Here is a 19,682-nt window from a genome sequence, read left to right on the forward strand (position 1 = left end):
TCAACATTTACAAATACCCATAGTTTCAAAGAGCATTTCACTTAGACTTGCTTTAAAAACATTCAGTGGAATAAAATTGCTCATTTTCAATTTGAGCTGTAGACTGTTCCAAGCAAGTGGCGCTGCGCACATAAAAGCTGCCTACCTAAGACAGTCCTTGCTCTTGGCACATCTAACAATACTACATCATGCGATCTCAGACAATAGCTGCTTGCAACTCTCTGTGTTATCAGTGAACAGATATAATACGGGAGTTTACCCAACATGGCTTTATAAATAAACGTGTACCAATGACTGAGTCTCCATACAGTAAGTGATGGCAAACCTGCCTTGGTATACAGTGTACAGTGATGTGTAAGTGCTTTACAATTTGTGACAAATCTCAGTGCACTGTGATAGGTGGCATCTAACTTATTCAGGCAATGGAAGGGTGCATTCATATACAACAAATCACCATAGTCCAGTACAGGTAAAAAGGTCACAGTGACTAGCCTTTTCCTGGCCTCAAGCGAGAAACAGGTCTTGTTTCTGAAAAAGAAACCTAGTCTAACAGTTTTCCAATTCACAATGACATCTGTAAGTTTAACTGGTTTATAAAGCATTCAATAAAAGGCCAAATTATTATAGGTGTAGGAGCTCACATTAATACACTGTCAGTGTTAACACTAGAACCGCCAGAGGTCGCTGTATACCTAAAACCGCCAACGGGTAAAATGTACCCGCTATTGATTTGCAAGGTACAATGTTCTTTTATTTATCATACAGAACAGTGAGTTTTGATCGCACAGGGATGAAACTTATACCAACAGAATCTGTGGACTCTCAGCTTTTCATGATATAGTTTGTGCAGATAGAATGAAGTTTAAAATATCGCTACAAGTGCTGATTTAAAGGCTTGGTGTTAGACTTGTGTTTTGTTTAGGTACAAATCTCTCAATCTCTCTATCTATCTATAACTATCTATCGATCCATCTGTAATGTTCTGTTCTATGGACATATAATTGTCTACATAAACAGACGACGCGGACTACTTCTCTCATTCCGAGTGTCCATCTTTATTCAACTGGCACGTAACCTGCACACATGCATTACGTCCTCAACGTGAGTTCAAACATCAAAGATCTTGTATTCTCCAAGATGTTACACTGTCTATAACTATATATGTATCTCTCTCTCTCTCTATCTCTATCTATCTATCAATATATCTATCTATCTCTTTCTATCTATCTATCTATCTATAAGGAACCGCAGTAGACAAAAGGCGTTGCTATAGCAACAGCTCATGTTTACGATGCATTTTCTATGAGGTAAATATTACCCGCTGGCGGATATGGGTATAAATGGCAATTTATTTGGCGATTTTTTCAATCTGACTTCCTATTGACAATTTTTAACAACAGAGGGTGCTAATATAACACACTTTCAGGAAAACTCACGGACTGGGAGACTTTAATATGTTATGGAAAAAAAGTGACATACAATAAAAAAACAGCTGCGGGTAAAATTTACCCGGCGGTGGTTCTAGTGTTAATAAACTAAAAAAAGACAAGGCGATGTGCCTGCAAGACTTCACTCAGGTAAACAAAACATATTACCCGTGCGCAGCAGCTAACCTGCCTGCGAGCCTTCGCTCAGGTCACATTTACACACAGCGCGGCTGAAGCCCGCTAGCACTATTAGCACTATTATCCCTAGCAGTGTCGCTAGCAGCCACATTGTTTAGGCTGTCAAATACGCTGCACCCAGGGCCGATTCTAGGGTCTGTGGGGGCCCTAGGCAAAAATTCACTGGGGGCCCCTCGAACCAGCTTTCATCACCATTGTGTTATAAATAATCTGACACCAACAAAAAAATTGCTAAATGTAAACAGTTTTTTATTTAACAACTTCGCACATTTTTGTTATATTCAAAGTGAGTTATTAGTTAGTAATATGAATATAAAAGACATACAAAAACGAATAAATCACACATATAAATATAAAGAACAATTAAAACCAGAATAGTTTTCCTTTGTAAATCTACGTGAAGTTTTTTCAGTATTCTGCGGAAAGACTATCTGTTTCTTGTATTGGTCCTCTTGTTACTAGTGCACACTTTTCACTATCATTTAGGACATTTGGCCATTGTGCAGGGGTGTCTGATGTGATCAAACCTTTTGTAGTCGTGGTAGTGCTGCTGGAGGTAGGGGTTTACGTGTCATACTCATGGTGAGAAGATGTTGCTGTCCCACTGGAGGCAGATGTTGACGCCCCACTGGAGGTAGATGTTGACGCCCCACTCAAGGTAGATATTGAGGCCCCACTGGAGGCAGATGTTGACGCCCCACTGGAGGCAGATGTTGATGCTCCACTGGAGGCAGATGTTGACGCCCCACTCAAGGTAGATATTGACGCCCCACTGGAGGCAGATGTTGACGCCCCACTGGAGGCAGATGTTGACTGAACTGCTATGACCAAAAAAGAAACAGGGAATATCATGTTACAAGGAATCTTTGGAGTGCGATGCACAGTATAATCAATTAAAAGTGTAATAGCCTACTTAACTTACCAATATCAGAATATTTCCGTTGCTGCTGCTGGTGCCAGAAACTTAAGAAAGGATCCTGAGGATAGATAATAAAGTGAAACTTATAACAGTAACATGTTAAAGATTCAAAATGCTTTCACTTTATATAATTCAAATTCCTCATATTCAGCTTTCGAATGTTGTTCTTGGGGATAGCTTCAACTATTCTTCATTGTTTACTATTTCCATTTCATTTGAAAGGGACAATGTAAGTGAAAATGGTTCCAATACAGAGGATTGTGCTGGAGCCTGCACTATGGCTACTAAGGTTGAAATATACCGTTTTCAGTATCATCATAAAACCACTAGGAGTACACTACAGAGAAGGAAAATACAATAAAATACACATGTCTGGCATCTACATTTCCTAATTTAACATTCATAGCTTGACAGTTAGCTCAGTCGGACACAGCTTCATCAGTTAACTAGTCTACAGATAAAGTTAGCTGATTTCCCCCTCCAAATTACTCCATTACTGGTGTCCCATTAAACAACGGGTGAAACGTTAATGTAGAAATGGCAGAGACCATGTTTATTTCAGTAACAATGACAAAAAGATTAATGAAGACGTGTTAATACTTTAATTACTAGCTTTTACGTTCTTTCAGCCAGCTAGCTAAGCAAAGCTAACGCGTCAACGGCAACTGTAATTTATAGCTTCTACGTTCTATCAGCCAGCCAGCCAGCTAGCTAAGCTAAGCTAATAGGTCAAAGGCATTGTACCGACCCGGCTGCGCACACATGACTTGGTAATGTCACGGCCAGCAGAGCAGATACTGTTCTGCTAGATTAACTCATGTCATGTTAAACGTCAAAGTAAACAAAATAAATAATTTGATTCTAGTGGAAGTTACGTAATTCAAGTTTCTCTATCCCACAGTTAACGTTAGACTAGCAACATTTAGTTATTTAGTATGTCATCTTTATCTACTCAACTTAATTACCACTGTCTTTTTTTTTTCTCTAATCTTCATCTTTTTTCTTCTTCCTTTTTTCGCTTCCAGAAAGATAATTTCTCTTCATTTTTCAGTGCCTTTCCTTGTCATCAGGATTATTTTGTAAACAATAATGCATTTGCGACACTTACCGGAGTAAGTCTGGATAAGGTGGGGCCCCATTAGGGAGGTCTCCTACTGTCATTGCAAACGTTGCGCATTGCCCCACTCACTCAAATTCAGTTCATTTACAATAATGGGGCCCCCACTATTGTAGATTAACTGAATTTGATGAAGGCTTATGGCAATGTATGATGTCTGTTTAATTATATTTTTTGTATAATTCGTTGTTCTGAATGTTGCATAAAAAAAAAAACGACATTGATGTCGTTTTAAAGATGTGTCGCCCCTCCGGGCGCCCCCTAGTCGGTCTGGGGCCCCAAGCAGTTGCCTGCCTTGCCTGTCCGCAAGCGGCGGCCCTGGCAGCACCGTTTTAGATTCAATGAGTGTCTCGTTTGCAAATGCTTCATTAAGTTGCTTGTGTTACCCCCTTTACAAGCAACTAATTGAGTACATAGATTGCACCTTGCACTATCGCCACTACATTTTTTAAAGTGCACCCAGACCTTCGATCGCTTCGCTCTGTCCGCCATGCCGGCGGGTGTCTCACAACAATAATAAGAGCGCTGTTGAGAGAGATAACGAGTGGCATTTACAGTGGCAAATCAGAGGGGTCTCAAACTGGATACATCACACAGGATGAGGGTTCCCAACCAACCAGAATGGTTTAAAGTTAAACTAAGGAAGTAGACATAACACATATACCGATAGCAGCACCTTTTGTCCAGCAGCTTAACGGTATACCGATACCGTCCAATCAGGTACCGGTATTGACTTAGTACCGGTTCTCGATACCCATCCCTACCACCAAGAGACATTCCTGTTTATGATGGTGACCCATTGCAGTTTGAAGCCTTCATCCGTGCATTTAAAAGAGGAGTAGAAAGGGAAACTGATGATGAAAGTGACTGAAAGTTACCTAGAGCAGGGGTAGCACTTAGTCGCCCGCAGGGGCAACCTGAGTCGCCCGCGGGGCATGTTCTATAAATTGCTCACCAAGCAAATCCAAAATGTAAAAAATACACAAAACAAAAAAGGAAATGTAATTAAAAGAATCTACCCTATGCATAAATGAAACCTCAATCATAGCGAACTCTATCTACTTACTACAACTCTATATCTATCTAACACCCCTCTTCCCCCCACCCCCACAATGAATATCAACCAATCACGTTCTTGCTTGATTTGCGGGACCAGCGTTGCAGTCGGGAAGAAAAGCAATGTGGCACCTCCCCGCTGATTTTTGAGAGAGAGAGAGATTTTTTGATTTTTCAAACCATTTTTATTCACAAAGCAAATAACCAAACAGACACATTGACACACATTGTCAGTTCAGACAACAAATGAAAATAAGATCCTCATTCTCCACAGAACACAAAGCATTTTTTAGGCACCACATGGCCTCAAATTCTCCCACATTTTTTGTTAAGCAAAAGTAACCGTAGTCCGCTTTCAGTCTTGTTTTAACCATCCGCTTGAAAATTGAAACTACATCGGTATCCAATGATTCCGCAACTTTATTCCTCCTGCTGAGGTAAATGGTCATTTTAGCCTGCCCCAACAAAAAATTCAAAAGCTGACTTTTGCACTTTTGCTTCTGGCTGTACCTAAAACCCAAAAGGAACATTGTCTTAGAAAAAACCACATTAAACAAAATCAACATCTGAGTGAGTAACTGAAAAAGACAAAGGAGTCGAACACATTCCGTAAACAATGAAAAATGGTTTCCCTCTGTTCACAAAAAGGACAGGCGTCAACTGAAACAAACACGTTTACAGCTACCGCAGCGTGGAGAACCCTCCACTGGAGGTCCACACCCCTCTTAGTCAGCGGAGGCTTGTAGAGCGCTCTCCACTCAGGCCTCTGAGCCTCCGTCAGGCCCAGGTGGGCTTTCCATCGGGTGTCCACTCGCTCCTGAAGGCTCTGATTCAGCACCTTTGTCACCAAATAATAAAATATGTTGTTGTACATGGTGTTAAACTTAAAATCAGTAACATTGTCCAACTTTAACAAAAAACCCTCACAACTGAGATCAGGAAAACATTGCATCTCTGGAAAAGAGTCATTGTCATTTGGAGACTTCAGTCCGTTATAGTGAGCAGCGATCGGCGCCAGCTCTGAACGGCTGAGGAGCTGTTTTTTCCAGCTCTGCAGCAGGAGGCTGACAACCCGTACTGACCTGAGGCTCGGATGTGAGGCCAGGCCAGCAGCGTTGTCCAGACGGGGGCCACACACCTCCACCACCTGGCCTAGCGTGAGGATCCTCTCCTCACAGAGTCTCTGTTGTAGAGAAGGCCCTACTCCACACACAAACCGAGATCCACGGACCACCGGCTCTCTGAGGAGCCAGAACAGTGAGCCACAGCACTCTGGTCTCTCTTTTTGGAGTAGTCCCCACACCTTGAAGAGACCTCCATAGAAACCAGAGAGATTGTTCAGGCGTAATCCTTTCAGGTCCATTAGGAACAGCGACTCAGCCATACCCAGCCCACCACAGCGCTCCAATAAGGCCCGGGCTACGGGTCTCCAGACCAGGTCAGCAGGTCCAGTCAGGAACCTCTGGACGAACCAGAGCCTGAAAGCAGCCCCTCTGCTTGCCAGGTGAACCAGGCCATGTCCCCCCTCCTCCTTTGGCAGGAACAGGACGCTCTGAGGGACCCAGTGCATGCGGTCCCAGAAGAAGTCCACCATGAGAGCCTGCACCCTGGACAGCAGGTTTACGGGTGGGTCAGTGCATGCCAGCCGGTGAGGCAGCATGGAGGAAACAAGGTTGTTTAAAATAAGGATACGCCCTTTTAAAAGAAAGTTTGGGAAGGATCCACTTCCACTTCTTTAACCGGCCTTCCACTTTCTCTATAAGCCCGTCCCAGTTTTTCAAACAAAACGTGTCATCACCAAGATAAATACTCAGGTACTTTAACCCTGCCCTTTTCCAACCAAGGCCCCCAGGTAACAACAAGCTGTCAATACTGCCCTCTCCTACTGCTAAGGCCTCACTTTTCCCCCAGTTGACTCATTTATGATGAGATTTTGCAAAAATTGCTCACAGTTTCAGTTAAAACATTAATGTCATCTTGTTTTTTAACAAAGACCATTATGTCATCCGCATACGCAGACAATTTAAAAACATCCCTACAGCCAGGAAAAGATAAACCCTGTAACTTTGACCTTAACTGGTGTAAAAAGGGCTCTTTGGCCAGGGAGTAGAGCATCCCGGACAAAGAGCGGCCCTGTCTGACTCCTCTCTGAGCTTCAAAAGGAGCACACAAACTACCGTTTATCCTCAGTACACTCTCAATGTCCCTGTACAAGACCTGGATCTTGGCTATGAGACTGAGCTGAACCCAAAAGCTTCCAGCGTCTGCCACAAGTACTGGTGTTCAACTCGGTCAAAAGCCTTTTCTTGGTCTAGAGAAATCGGACCAAGCTCACAGCCCAATGAACCGGAGAGGTCCACAACATCTCGAATTAGAGTCACGTTGTCAGTTATCAACCTGCTGGGTACACAGTATGTCTGGTCTACGTGAATGACATGCTCCATCACTTTTCTCAGCCTCGTCGCTAACACTTTGGAAAGCAGCTTATAGTTGGTACAGAGTAGAGACACAGGACGCCAGTTCTTAATCTCCTGCAGGTCTCCTTTCTTAGGGAGGAGAGTGAGCACAGCTCTCCTGCAACTCAGAGGCAACCTCCCGTTACTTAGACTGTCTCTGAGCACACTCAGCAGGTCGTCACCTATAACTGGCCAGAGAGCCTTATAGAAGTCTGCAGGCAGGCCCACTCTGCATGCTCTGCAGGGCCTCCTGCAGCTCCTGGGCAGAGAGCTCCGCCTCCAGCTCAGCATGGTCCTCCTCAGGGACGTTCGGAAGGCCCTCATAGAACGACTGCGCCACCTCTGGCTCGGCCTGGAACTCTGTTTTGTAGAGCTCTTTGTAGAACTCCACAGCACACTGACGAATGTCGGCGGACTCCTGAAGCAGCTGCCCAGCATTGGATCGCAGGGGGTGCATTAGCCTCCTCTGACCATTCTTACACTCGAGACCAAAGAAAAAGTGAGAGGGAGCATCCATTTTCACGATGTTCTGAAACCGGGACCTGACCAGAGCACCCTGAGCAGAAAACCCCAGCAGGTCCGACAGAGCTGAGTTTTTACTTTTGAAAACTTCAACATGTTCTCGCTCTCCTGTGGAGTCTGCCAATCCCTGCAGCTCCACCACTTTTCTCTCCAGAGCTCTCAGAGATCTAGCCATGTCCTTTGTGACATTGAAAGTGTACTGTAGGCAAAACTGCTTGATCTTCACTTTACCTACATGCCACCACTGCTGAAGAGAATTGTACTCACTCTTAGATAAACCGTAGTTTTCCCAAAATAATTAAAAAACATTTTTAAAATGGTTGTCGGCCAACAGAGAAGCATTAAAGTGCTAATACGCACTATTACACTTAACATGATTCATAAACACTGAGACTTGTACGAGGGAATGGTCATTGATTCCCACTGGACTGATGGAGCAGCTTCTGCTTACATTAATGTGATGTTTGAAAACATAGACACGATCCAGCCTAGCTAGAGACAACAAGTTATCCCTAGAGTGCACCCACGTGTACTGCCGCTGGCCCGGATGGAAGTGCCTCCAAACATCACACAGCTCAAAGCTTTCTGTTAATCTTATTAAGGCACTCTTTGAGGCAGCATGCGGTTCCTGGTGGTTCCTATCCAGCGCAGGGTTCTCTGTGCAGTTGAAGTCACCCCCCAGGAACAGATACTCCTCACTATCACAGGTGCTAAGAGTGTGTTTCAGTTTCTCAAAAAACAAAAGCCTATCTGCGCTCACACTGGGAGCATAAATATTTATAAAACATATTTTAATTTGTTCAAATTCAGCATTTATTTTGAGCAAGTGTCCTGGGATGACCTCATCGACCGTACAGGAGAAGGGTGTAAAGCCACTCGCAAAGAAAATGGCAACCCCTCCACTATTGCTGCGCTTATAGCTGAAGAAGCCCTCCCCCCCCCATTCCCTCCTCCAGTCACTCTCGTTCTCAGCAGTACTGTGAGTTTCCTGGAGAAACGTTACATTTAAACTCTTGTTTCCTAATAAAGCAAATAAAGATGCTCTCTTAGCATCCCCTCGAGCACTGTTAATGTTTAAAGAGCCCAGCTTTATGTCACCCATAATGAAATTATAACTAAATCAAAAACCTGGCTGAAGAAAAATAAAAAATAAAAAATAAAACCAAGATGTACTTATTCATCATTCTTTGCAGTTTCCTCTCTAATCCTCTGAAGTATCTTCTTTAACCGAGCCTTCTCTGGGCCGCTGAAGAAAGGTTCCCCTCAGGCTTCTTTGCGCCACATGAGGACCCTGGCAGAATTGTGAAAGATCTGCAAATCAGTAAAAAAGTCATCTAATTTCACCCCCCTCCACCCCTTAGTTTCCGCCAGAAAGGATCTGATCCTCTGGAAAGAGTACTCCTCTCCCATTGCTACCTCAACGATGTGAAAGAATGACTCACTGTCACTGTCCTCTGAGACTCCCTCTGGCTGAGAGGAGGAACACAGCGACTCCTTCTTTGACACCTTCCTTTTTTTAGCCACACTTCCTTTGCTCACTTGTTCATTCTTCCTTTTAACAGGTAACTTTAATAAATCCTCATCCATTACCACATCCTCCAGAACAGACTCAGCCACTCTGGCTGCAGTGTGCTCACTATCTGCTTTCTGTGTGGCCTGAGTGTCTGTGTGTGTGATACTGTGTGTACCGGCTGCCTGTGTGCTTTCTAGGCATGAAACCATTGACTCTGCCAAGAACCGACTGACCTGCGGTTCCACCACCGGCGTTTCGGCCGTGGGCGCGGGCCCGGCCGTGGACAAAGGGACCTGCAGCGGCTCCGCCGCGGGCGCGGACCCCAGCACCGGCGGCCCGGCCGTGGACAAGGCAACCGCGGGCACCACAACCATAACATCTCAAAATGTCAGACGTAACATGGACAGTGGACAAAATCAAAAATTTTAAACTTGAGAGCCAGATTAAGTTCCCCTTCATCCTTCTTCAGGACCATAAGCACCTGTCTCCTAAAAGACACGACGTGCTTGAGGTGCGGGGATTTACAGCCCAGGGTGATCAACTTAATGGGAGACGCAAGCTGTCCGTGTCGAGCCAGCTCTCTCTCCAACAACTCGTTTCTCAGAAACGGGGGTACATTAGAGATGATGACTTTTTTAGCTGGAGTGACAAGGGGTAGCACGGGTAACAGCGTCCCTTTAATCACTAGCCCGCTCTCCACCAGCTGGTTAGCTTTCTCCGTGCAGTCTAAAAAAATAAGATTTAACTCTGCCATATCCCACCACAGCCCCCACAGCCAGACCACACTCCTCCACCGACACACAGGTGGAGAAAGCTTGATGGCGTGTTGGCGAGTCAGCTTCTCTAACCCAGCGCAGCTGCCACGGAACACCATGCCGGGCGGCGTGACTGCAGCCACGAGACAAACAATTAGACAAACAATTCACCAGTGCAACCAAACAACACCACCAAAAAACACCAAAGTCGGTGAAATGATGCACAAAGACATAAACTATCACCCAGAGAAAAGTGAATTGTTGACAATGGATGGAAAAGTTGTAAACTTTAAACGATCGCCCTCCGCTATGCTCACAATCCAACAAGTCCTCCAACTAATACGACCAAATAGGTCGATTGTTTTCCTCGTTTTCCGACCCATTAATACGACCCAGAGCAGCGTTTTCAATCAACGGGTGCGTCAGCCTGTATACCTTTACGACCCACGGGCGCGTTTTAAATCAACGGGAGGCGGCGTAATGACGTACAACTTCAGTTAACAACCATCGTTTTTCAGACACGTACACTCTTCAAAAATCACGGCTGTCTGTCGTAGAACAAAACGTGATCCGTCTCTTAAATTTGTGTCGACCACAGACCTTATTTCGAGCTATTTTCCCAAATCCTATGGAGAAATCTCATTGGTTCTGACGCGAGGGAACCGGAAGTGGTCAAATGCTAACTTACCGGGGTTTTGGACTCGTCACTGCATCAGACAACATCCATTTATTTCCCAGACAAGCTAATAAACGTGAGTAGTCAGATATCAAAAGTATATTCATTTTGGGATATGTATTATGTTGTTTTATTTTGTCGTCTAGTACAGTGACTAAGATTACTATGTTTACCTAGGAATAATGATAGCAAAGCTAAGTTAGCCAAAAGTAGAATCAGCTAATGTTAACGTGAGCATGGAAGTTATGTGATCCATCGGTTCATGCGGTTGATCCAAATGTTATCAAACGTCACATTCTTTATAACTATATTAAATACTATTTATCTATTAAGTGAAGAGTGACCAGGGGTGTAATACTGCCGGAACACCGCTCCGGCACCTAAAACGGGGATGGTTGTTAGCATCTGGTGCTAGCTAGCTATGATAACGGATAGGCTAAGAGGCTAATGTACCTAATGTAATGTTTACACAGTTAACTTTAGTCTAAGTTATCTCAGTGGGTCTGAAACAGTTTGGTCACCATATATGGAAATACATATTTCCAAGGCACACTTTTATATTATTGTAATGTTCCACAATAGGAGTCGGAAATTCAAGTTCTTAGGTTCAATAGCTCCTTTGGTAGTATACAAATACAGGTTCATAGGTCACAGGTTGCAGGTCGCAGGTTCAACGTCACACAGCACCCTAAAAAAAATCGAATGAATCTAAAACATCGATGAAATCATTACAATTCATACTATTGGACATACAACAAATGCATAAAAAAACAAAACAGTAAATAGTTAAATATGCACAAAGATACATTTAAAAAAAGTATTATTCTTATCATTTTTTTTATTATTGAAATGTATACAGTTAAGTTTCATATGGGTGTTGACAGATGTATCCATAGATTTAGTTAATTTTGCCCTCAAGTGCACAAGATTGATGCATTTAACTTCACGGGGGCCTCCGGACCCCCCTAGAGGACATGAGGTCCACCCCCACTTAAAACATATTCACATGGATAGGATACTAAATACATGTGCACACTTTTTATATAGTAACCTTTGTACCTCAGCAGGAGGGAGTTAGTTTATAAAGGTCCTTCACTGATCACTTAACTATCACGCAGCTGTGTGCAGCATTTACTGTAAGAATCACACATTTATTCAATAATGCAGACTTAATAAATGACCATTCTTTGTTGATTCTGGCTGGAGTGTTAATTGACAGTAGTTACATAAGCTTCAAAACAAGCCACAACTGCGCGTGCACACGTGCAGAACTTATAGAATTAGCAATACACCCCTGGTAATGATGATTTTAGTATTATTTTCTGTGATGATGGAGCATCAACTTTTGGATCAACCAGATATTGACAGATTAGGGTTGTTCATAACAGTCACTTTAAACATGTGACTGACTCTGTATAACATTGTTTTCCTTACTCTTGTGATTTTTGTTCATCCTATCTAAAAGATAAAAAAACATGAGTTCATTGTTTTAACAAGATTTTTCACGATATAATAAAATACATGAATCCTGTAAACATTTGTAGTATAGTATTCTTATTTTTGGTATTCCCTGACATTATCTGTGTTTCTGTTACAGACGCCTACTCAAAAAGTGTGCCAGACATGCAGGGAAAGCATAGGAGTAGCAAGTAAAAAATGCAAACAATGTGGTGCCATCCAACCCTACAAAGAGAAACTCTCCAAGCAAAAAGAAAAGGTAGCACAGGAGTGGAAGGCCACGCAAAAGAAAAACCACAGTGTCAACAAAGTGTATGACTCGACACATTTACTGGTAAGCTTTTTTCTCTTGCAGATGTCAGTTATCAGAAAAAAGTGTGTAAATAATCCCTGATCTTAATCTTTTTATACAAATTGTTAAATTACTGAATTGATTTATACTTTCCAACAGTCGCCCTCATTTACTTTTTAAAAATAATCCTAATTTCTTAAGTAAGTTTATGTGAGAAGTACAGACTAGTGCACGATTACTGCACTTCATGTAATGTGTTAAGCAAAATTGTTGTCACCGTTGTATTTAAAGCTGTAAAGGCATAACACATTTTTTCGAACTGATGTTAGATAGTGTTTGTACTTGCAAGCACCCAGTTTTAGTAAAACATTATTTTTTAACCAGAAGTAACATAGTTCAGGCCAGTGGTAATTCCTAGAATCAGAGCTTCAATGTACATGTTTTTCTAATTATATCTTACAAAAAAACCTGCATTTTGGTGTTTTATATTTTATTTTGGAACTTCATAGTATAGAAAACACATAATTATGTGACTATGGTTTCCAAAAGTAAAATAAATGAAATATCATATACATTTTTGAATAAATGGTAAAACCAAGAATGTCAGTGAATCAAAACCAGCCCATATTAATATAGTGCTTGAAAGACAATCAAGACCTGGAAAGAGTTAGTATTAATAAAGAGGCCCTTAAAAGCACTTTCATTAAGCTTACCAGAGTCTCTGACTTTGAGCCGTGTTCGAACAGTCCTTTAAAAATTCCCCTGTAACACCAGCTTTACATCTGAAGTGCTGTTAATGCAGAACTTTGAACCTGAAATGATATAGGTTATAGCTTGCTGACATGTTTCAAAGCTAAATGTAGCTTATTCAGATATCTGAATGTGAGAATTAAATGGACAAATATTAGGCATGCCAGAAACTGACCATGATCAAAATCGGACAGCCCTGGCGAATATTAATTGATTATTCGCCGCCGAATTGAAACTAAGCCAGGAAAAAAAAGAAATACATAAATAATAATAAAAATATATATAAATAAAATCGAATTTTAAAAATAATTTTCGATTATGGAGACTGTAACGAATATTCGAAAAATAGAATAATCGCTGGCATCCCTAACCCATATAAAAATAACTATGCCCATGTAAAAAAAACTCAAATTGAACCCGAGCTCGATAAACTTCTTTTTTTTTTTACAGTTCTTTTTTAGGGGCTCCCCTAAAAGGGGTCTAAAATCACACCTGGTTAATTGTGGGGTGCCTTCCTCAATGTGCACACGTATCACATCAGTGCATTTTTCACTTATGCAAAATAAATGGAGTTATAATGGCTTTAGGTGTGTGAAAATGTTTAGAACTGTTGTGTACATAATATTTCTTGTTTTTTTGTGTCCATTGTGTTCCAGCTCCACAAATGGAAAATGTTAGATCGGCGTCCCATCCTCCTTCTTGCCAAGAGAGGCACAAATGGTTTTTGCCGATTGCATCTGTCCATGGCAAATCGAGACAGAAGATGGTAACAATGCACTTGTTACCATAAAGAGGATTTACGAAAGCCTTATTAATGGTAAAGTATACAAATCTGCATGCTATATTTCAGCAATGTATCTGTTAACATTTTTTGTAAATTAGTTGCCCAGTTATCTGGTTTTAAATGTAAAAAAATGTGAATCACTGTTTACCAAGTAGTACAAATATGTCGTTATGTCTTGTTTTGTCAGTTAAAGGGCCCATGTCATGCTTTTCTGGTTATTACCCGTCCCCTTGTGTGTTATGAAGCTTTTCCTGCATGTAAACGGTCTGCAGAGTCACAAACCCTCAAAGTACACCCTGTAGCGAGTAAAACTCTAACACAGAAAATACCTGTCTATGCTGCTCTTTTTCAAAAAAAAATCTTCCTGAGTATAGTGACGTAACGGGCATAGTGACGTACCGGCTCACACACACTCACTCAGCCTTATCTTTTCTCAGCCGAGGCTCCGTGGATCTCCTCACGCACACACGCACTCACACTCACAGCCTGGATGTGAGTGTGTGTGTGTGTGTGTGCGCTCAGGCTGAGTTCCTCGCTGTCTCGCGGACCCCACACAGCAACCAGGAAACAACACCAGTAATCCAGCTCACACTGTCTGCTCCTCGAGCCTCAAAGGGCGGAGCAGCGAGCCCCCCAACGTCCCGCCAACACGGCACCCAGACCCCACGCAGCATTCTCATCTGTTTGTCCTTAGTGGTGTCATTTCCTGGTTGCTAACAAACGCCATTGTAACACAGAATCACTGATGTTCCGCTGTTTCATTTTTAGCTGTAATTACTCAGATTATAAATGTATATGGCGGATTATACTTGGTCATTTACTCACCATGCGTCTACTTTTTTTTCTTCTCAATAGTGACTTTGGCAGTTGAACCTGAGGGCCCTTGTACCACACAGGCAGAAATGGCCGCAGACCCAGGATCAGACTTGTCTGTACCTCTTACCACCGAGACTGACACTGAGTTCACTCTCTTCCTCACTCCTGTGTCCTCCGGCCTGACTCCTGCTCTCTCCTCCGGGCTGACTCCTGCTCTCTCCTCCGGGCTGACTCCTGCTCTCTCCTCCGGGCTGACTCCTGCTCTCTCCTCCGGGCTGACTCCTGCTCTCTCCTCCGGCCTGACTCCTGCTCTCTCCTCCGGGCTGACTCCTGCTCTCTCCTCCGGCCTGACTCCTGCTCTCTCCTCCGGCCTGACTCCTGCTCTCTCCTCCGGGCTGACTCCTGCTCTCTCCTCCGGCCTGACTCCTGCTCTCTCCTCCGGGCTGACTCCTGCTCTCTCCTCCGGGCTGACTCCTGCTCTCTCCTCCGGCCTGACTCCTGCTCTCTCCTCCGGCCTGACTCCTGCTCTCTCCTCCGGCCTGACTCCTGCTCTCTCCTCCGGGCTGACTCCTGCTCTCTCCTCCGGCCTGACTCCTGCTCTCTCCTCCGGCCTGACTCGTGCTCTCTCCTCCGGGCTGACTCCTGCTCTCTCCTCTGGGCTGACTCATGCTCTCTCCTCCGGGCTGACTCCTGCTCTCTCCTCCGGGCTGACTCCTGCTCTCTCCTCAGTGTCTTCCACACAGAAAAGAAGACCAACGAGGAATAAAGTGGCAATTAATGGTATGTGCGGGTTAATTAGTAATTATCTTATTTACATCGACTGAAACTGTGTTTGATTTTGCACATTGAATGAGTTAAAGAGAGAGAAAACAATCATCGGTACAATTAGAATACACCACCTTTTGTTTTGTTTAAGACTTTGCAGTATCAAAAGTCTCAGTGCCATTTTGAACAGTTTAATTGAGCACAATGTGATGTTAGGCAATGTTTAGGAGGTTATTGCTGAACTTCAACTTATTACCATCTTTTAATTCCTTGCAGAATGTCCCATTCATCAAGGGTCAGACACTTTCCCCTACAAAAAACTACTGAGGGAACGAATCAGGGAGGTTTGTTTAGAAAATATTTTTAAATAAATAAACAATGACAATAATGTTTCCGTGGAACCAAGTCTTATCTTATTGGATTTTCGTATACTTTGTTTAAAAGGAGTGTTTCAGTCTTAAGCATGACTGCTAATGTAAATATTGAAATTACAGTAACAATAATTTATTATTAATTTAAGGTTGAGGTACTTGTGTAATGCTTCATGTCGCATTAATGCATCATGTCCAGCCATTTATTTGTATATTACATTTTTTCTTGTAATCCTTTGTAGGTGAATTCCTATTCTTGGCAGTACAAATATTTTTTTAAATAATAATAGTATTCCAAAATATTAAACTGATGGGGAAAATGCTATTGACTATGTTACAGTCCTTCATATGTTTGAGTTAATCGTACCTACTATTATTTCAAATTATCATTTGATTTCACTGGACTTTTTGTATTTACATGTATGACATTTGAAAAAAATGAAGTTTACCTAAAATCTGTGTTTCTTTACTCAGGGCCATACCGAGGTGTTGGTGCAGTGGCAGTCTTGCTCTGGATGGTATGTATCTAATCTGAAGTTTCCTTCAGTGTAGCTGATGGGTCTGGCAGAACAGGGGCCACAGAGTAGTCTTACCAACCAACTTCATCAACCCTGAGATCACTAACTTAAACATTTTGGGTTCCTCAGCAGTAAATTGAATTTAGTTGATCACATGGGGGTGGGGAGCCATGTCATCAATGGCTCTATCAGACGTTTGCGCCATAAAGTAAGACATCCAAGTTCTCTGCCCTTTGTCATTCAGACATCGCGCCCTAGAAACGTTGTCTGATTGTAACACATAAGCAGGGAAGTAGCCTACATTGAAATAGAAATTAAAATATACAATAGAGTTTATCATTGATCAATATCACTAAAGGTTAAATGATTGATATGTGAGGCTGGATGGTATTTGATCTCTTTTGTAATTACTGACTTGTTACATTTGTTCTTAACAATTATACTATAAGTATAGTTAGTAGTAATAAGTAGTATTATTTCTGTGTGCAGTCTTGCAGGCAGTTGTCTAAGTTTAGTGCTGTATGTTTGGGCATTGATAAGACAGCAAATTCAAAGAATTGGTCAAATGAAACATTGACTTTGAAATAAAAAATGTACCTTGTATTATATATGATGTACGTGTTATATATAAATATATACATTATACTGCACTTTCATCATGATATTTTTGAGTGACTTAGTATATCTTCTCATTTGAAATAGCATTGTCAACATACTGTAGAACTACATATTCCAAAAAGTAATACTTTTTGCTGTGTCAGTATTGTCATACTGATATTCTGTACAAACTGTGAAGTCCATTGAGACAAATGTAACATTTGTGATATTGGGCTATATAAATAAACATTGATTGATTGATTGATTGACTGTTTCTGTTTTACAGTGGGGCGAAGTGGAAAAATTCCTGGGAGCCAAAGGAAAACTTTTCCAGTTAAATATGGCTGACTTTTTTTTTTCTATTTTGGAGTAATAAAATACATATAAAAAAAACATCTATGTAAGTGTTGTGCCTATTTGTGTTCTTATGTTATCAGTGAGCTGAAGCCAAGACAAATACAAATATGTTTTAAGTGTATCCATACAAACTCATTCTCTAAAACTGTCATGATTGGTCTGTTGTGAATGACACCCATGAGGAAAAAGGTCCTATACATTATATCACATCGGCAGGGCTGTGATGTGATGAGGCCCTCGCGAGCGTCGACGGGGGGGTGGTGTGTAAACCCTGGACACACCAAGCCGATTACAGCTAGTGGAGCCTCGCAGCAGAAACTGTGGCGCGCTCAATTGCGCCGCATTTGCGCATCAGATGAGGCTCCCTCCACAAGATGAGGGCGAGAGGCAGACGCAGTCTGTGTGATCGGCGTGTATGGAGGGGCGGGCCTGCACATCGGCATATCACAGACTGGTGCATACATTGTACAGGCGGCAATTTGAAATGGAACGCAGCCCACACACGGCAGACAAACCCAAACACTTTTGGAACACGCCACCTCCAGACACATTAACATGCACTCCCCTAACTTTCCCCTAATCTGACATTGTATTTCATTCCATAACATATAAATATACTGTTCACCCATGTGAAACACACACACTGAAACCAAAATAATTTACAAACATGTGAAAATCTTTCATATGCGATGGAAACTTCTGAAGCAATGGAAACAGGAGTCAGAGAGACACGAGGAGAGCAGGAACTTTGATGGCAAACTGATGGTTTATTCACAAGACATGTTGTGTGCCACGAATTGACACAAAAGATGCCAAACCAATTCTGAAGATCTCTACCCCAGACCCATATTTAGCTAGTTCTGAGAGAAGAATCAACATTGTGCATAACAAGATAAAACCAACACCTCTATCAGCTGACGCCAATAGGCAGGAACAGGGAGACAAAACACTGAGAGCACAGTAGCCAAGGCTACAGGTGCCTGTGCTCAGTCAGGACAAGACCTGGGGGGTATACCACGAAACTGGTTCAACCTAACCTGGATATGTTTGAGTTAGCCGGTTGGCCTAATCCAAAACATACGCCCTCTCGCTAAACGGCACTACGACACGGGTTATCAAGTGGATCGCTCAAGCCAGCCGTGCCTATCTAGTTAGGTGCGCGTTCACATAAAAGGGGTAGTATTTGGAGCATTCGACCAATCACAAACATGGAGAAGCGTACTGACAGCGCAGCGCGTATACTTCCTGAATGAAAAGTCAACTATATAATTAGACAAATATGAAGACTTTAAACATCCATGACTCAAACACTTTATCCAGGATAAAAGCCACATAGCTGCACCTGCAAGGTGAACACAGCTGGTAAAAGAAAAAGTGTTTGAATGCGTACATTAACAGGTTTATGATATGCCCCGTCTAAGACACGATCTGACTTTAATTACATTTGACTCGAGTGTTTCGTAATGTGTTGCTTAAAATAATACTTCTGCATACAGTATGTGACACTGTAAGTGTTGCACGGCCAGATACGGCTCAGCTGACTCAGATAAGGAGATATATGATACATTATGATGTGATGCCGCGGACTGTACTGTGACTTTGATCCAGTTACTTATGTTGAGGCAGATATTTAATTAAGCTTTCTTAACGCTAATGTTATAATAGTCAGATTGCTCTGAAGATGGGAGGTGATATTCTATTAATGTTCACATTCACACGTGAACACGTTTGGTTCTATGCAAACTCAGTAATATCCATTGTGATACAGTTATAAGGCCTTCACAAGAGACTGTCAGTGGAGATTAAAGGGGATCAGGAGCTCACGTCTTCTCAGAGTCCTTGGTATCTGGCTTGATGATTGTCTCACATTTCTAAACTTCATGTCAATAACCTGCTTAAAAAGCTGAGGGTTAGGCTAGGTTTCTTCTACAGGAACAAGTCCTGTTTCTCTGCTTGAGGCCAGGAAAAGGCTAGTCACTGTGACCTTTGACCTGTGCTGGACTATGGTGATTTGATCTATATGAATGCACCTGCCAATTGCCTGGTCAAGTTAGATGCTGCGTATCACAGTGCACTGAGATTTGTGACAAACTGTAAAGCATTAACCCATCACTGTACCCTGTATGCAAGGGCTGGTTTGCTTTCACTAACTGTACGGAGGCTCAGTCACTGGTACATTTTTATATACAAAGCCATGTTAGGGAAACTTCCATCTTATATCTGCTCCCTGATCTCACGGAAAATTGTAAGTGGCTACTGCCTGAGATCGAATGCTGTGGTTTTATTAAATGTGCCAACTGCTAGGACTGTCTTAGGGAAGACAGCTTTTAGATGC

General features: G+C 42.4%; 1 protein-coding gene and 1 long non-coding RNA gene across 8 annotated transcripts in view; both read left to right on the top strand.

Annotated features, from left to right (window-relative positions):
- LOC307023307 (semaphorin-6D-like) overlaps positions 1-19,682 on the top strand; it is a 262,682-nt gene that overhangs the window by 83,147 nt on the left and 159,853 nt on the right. The window lies entirely within an intron of this gene.
- On the top strand, positions 15,407-17,593 carry LOC307022964. The gene is made up of 3 exons (XR_013803535.1): positions 15,407-15,519; positions 15,781-16,393; positions 17,277-17,593. It is a non-coding gene; the product is annotated as an uncharacterized lncRNA (long non-coding RNA).

This window comes from Notothenia rossii (genome assembly GCF_949606895.1).
Source record: "Notothenia rossii genome assembly, chromosome: 10".
NCBI lineage: Eukaryota > Metazoa > Chordata > Actinopteri > Perciformes > Nototheniidae > Notothenia > Notothenia rossii.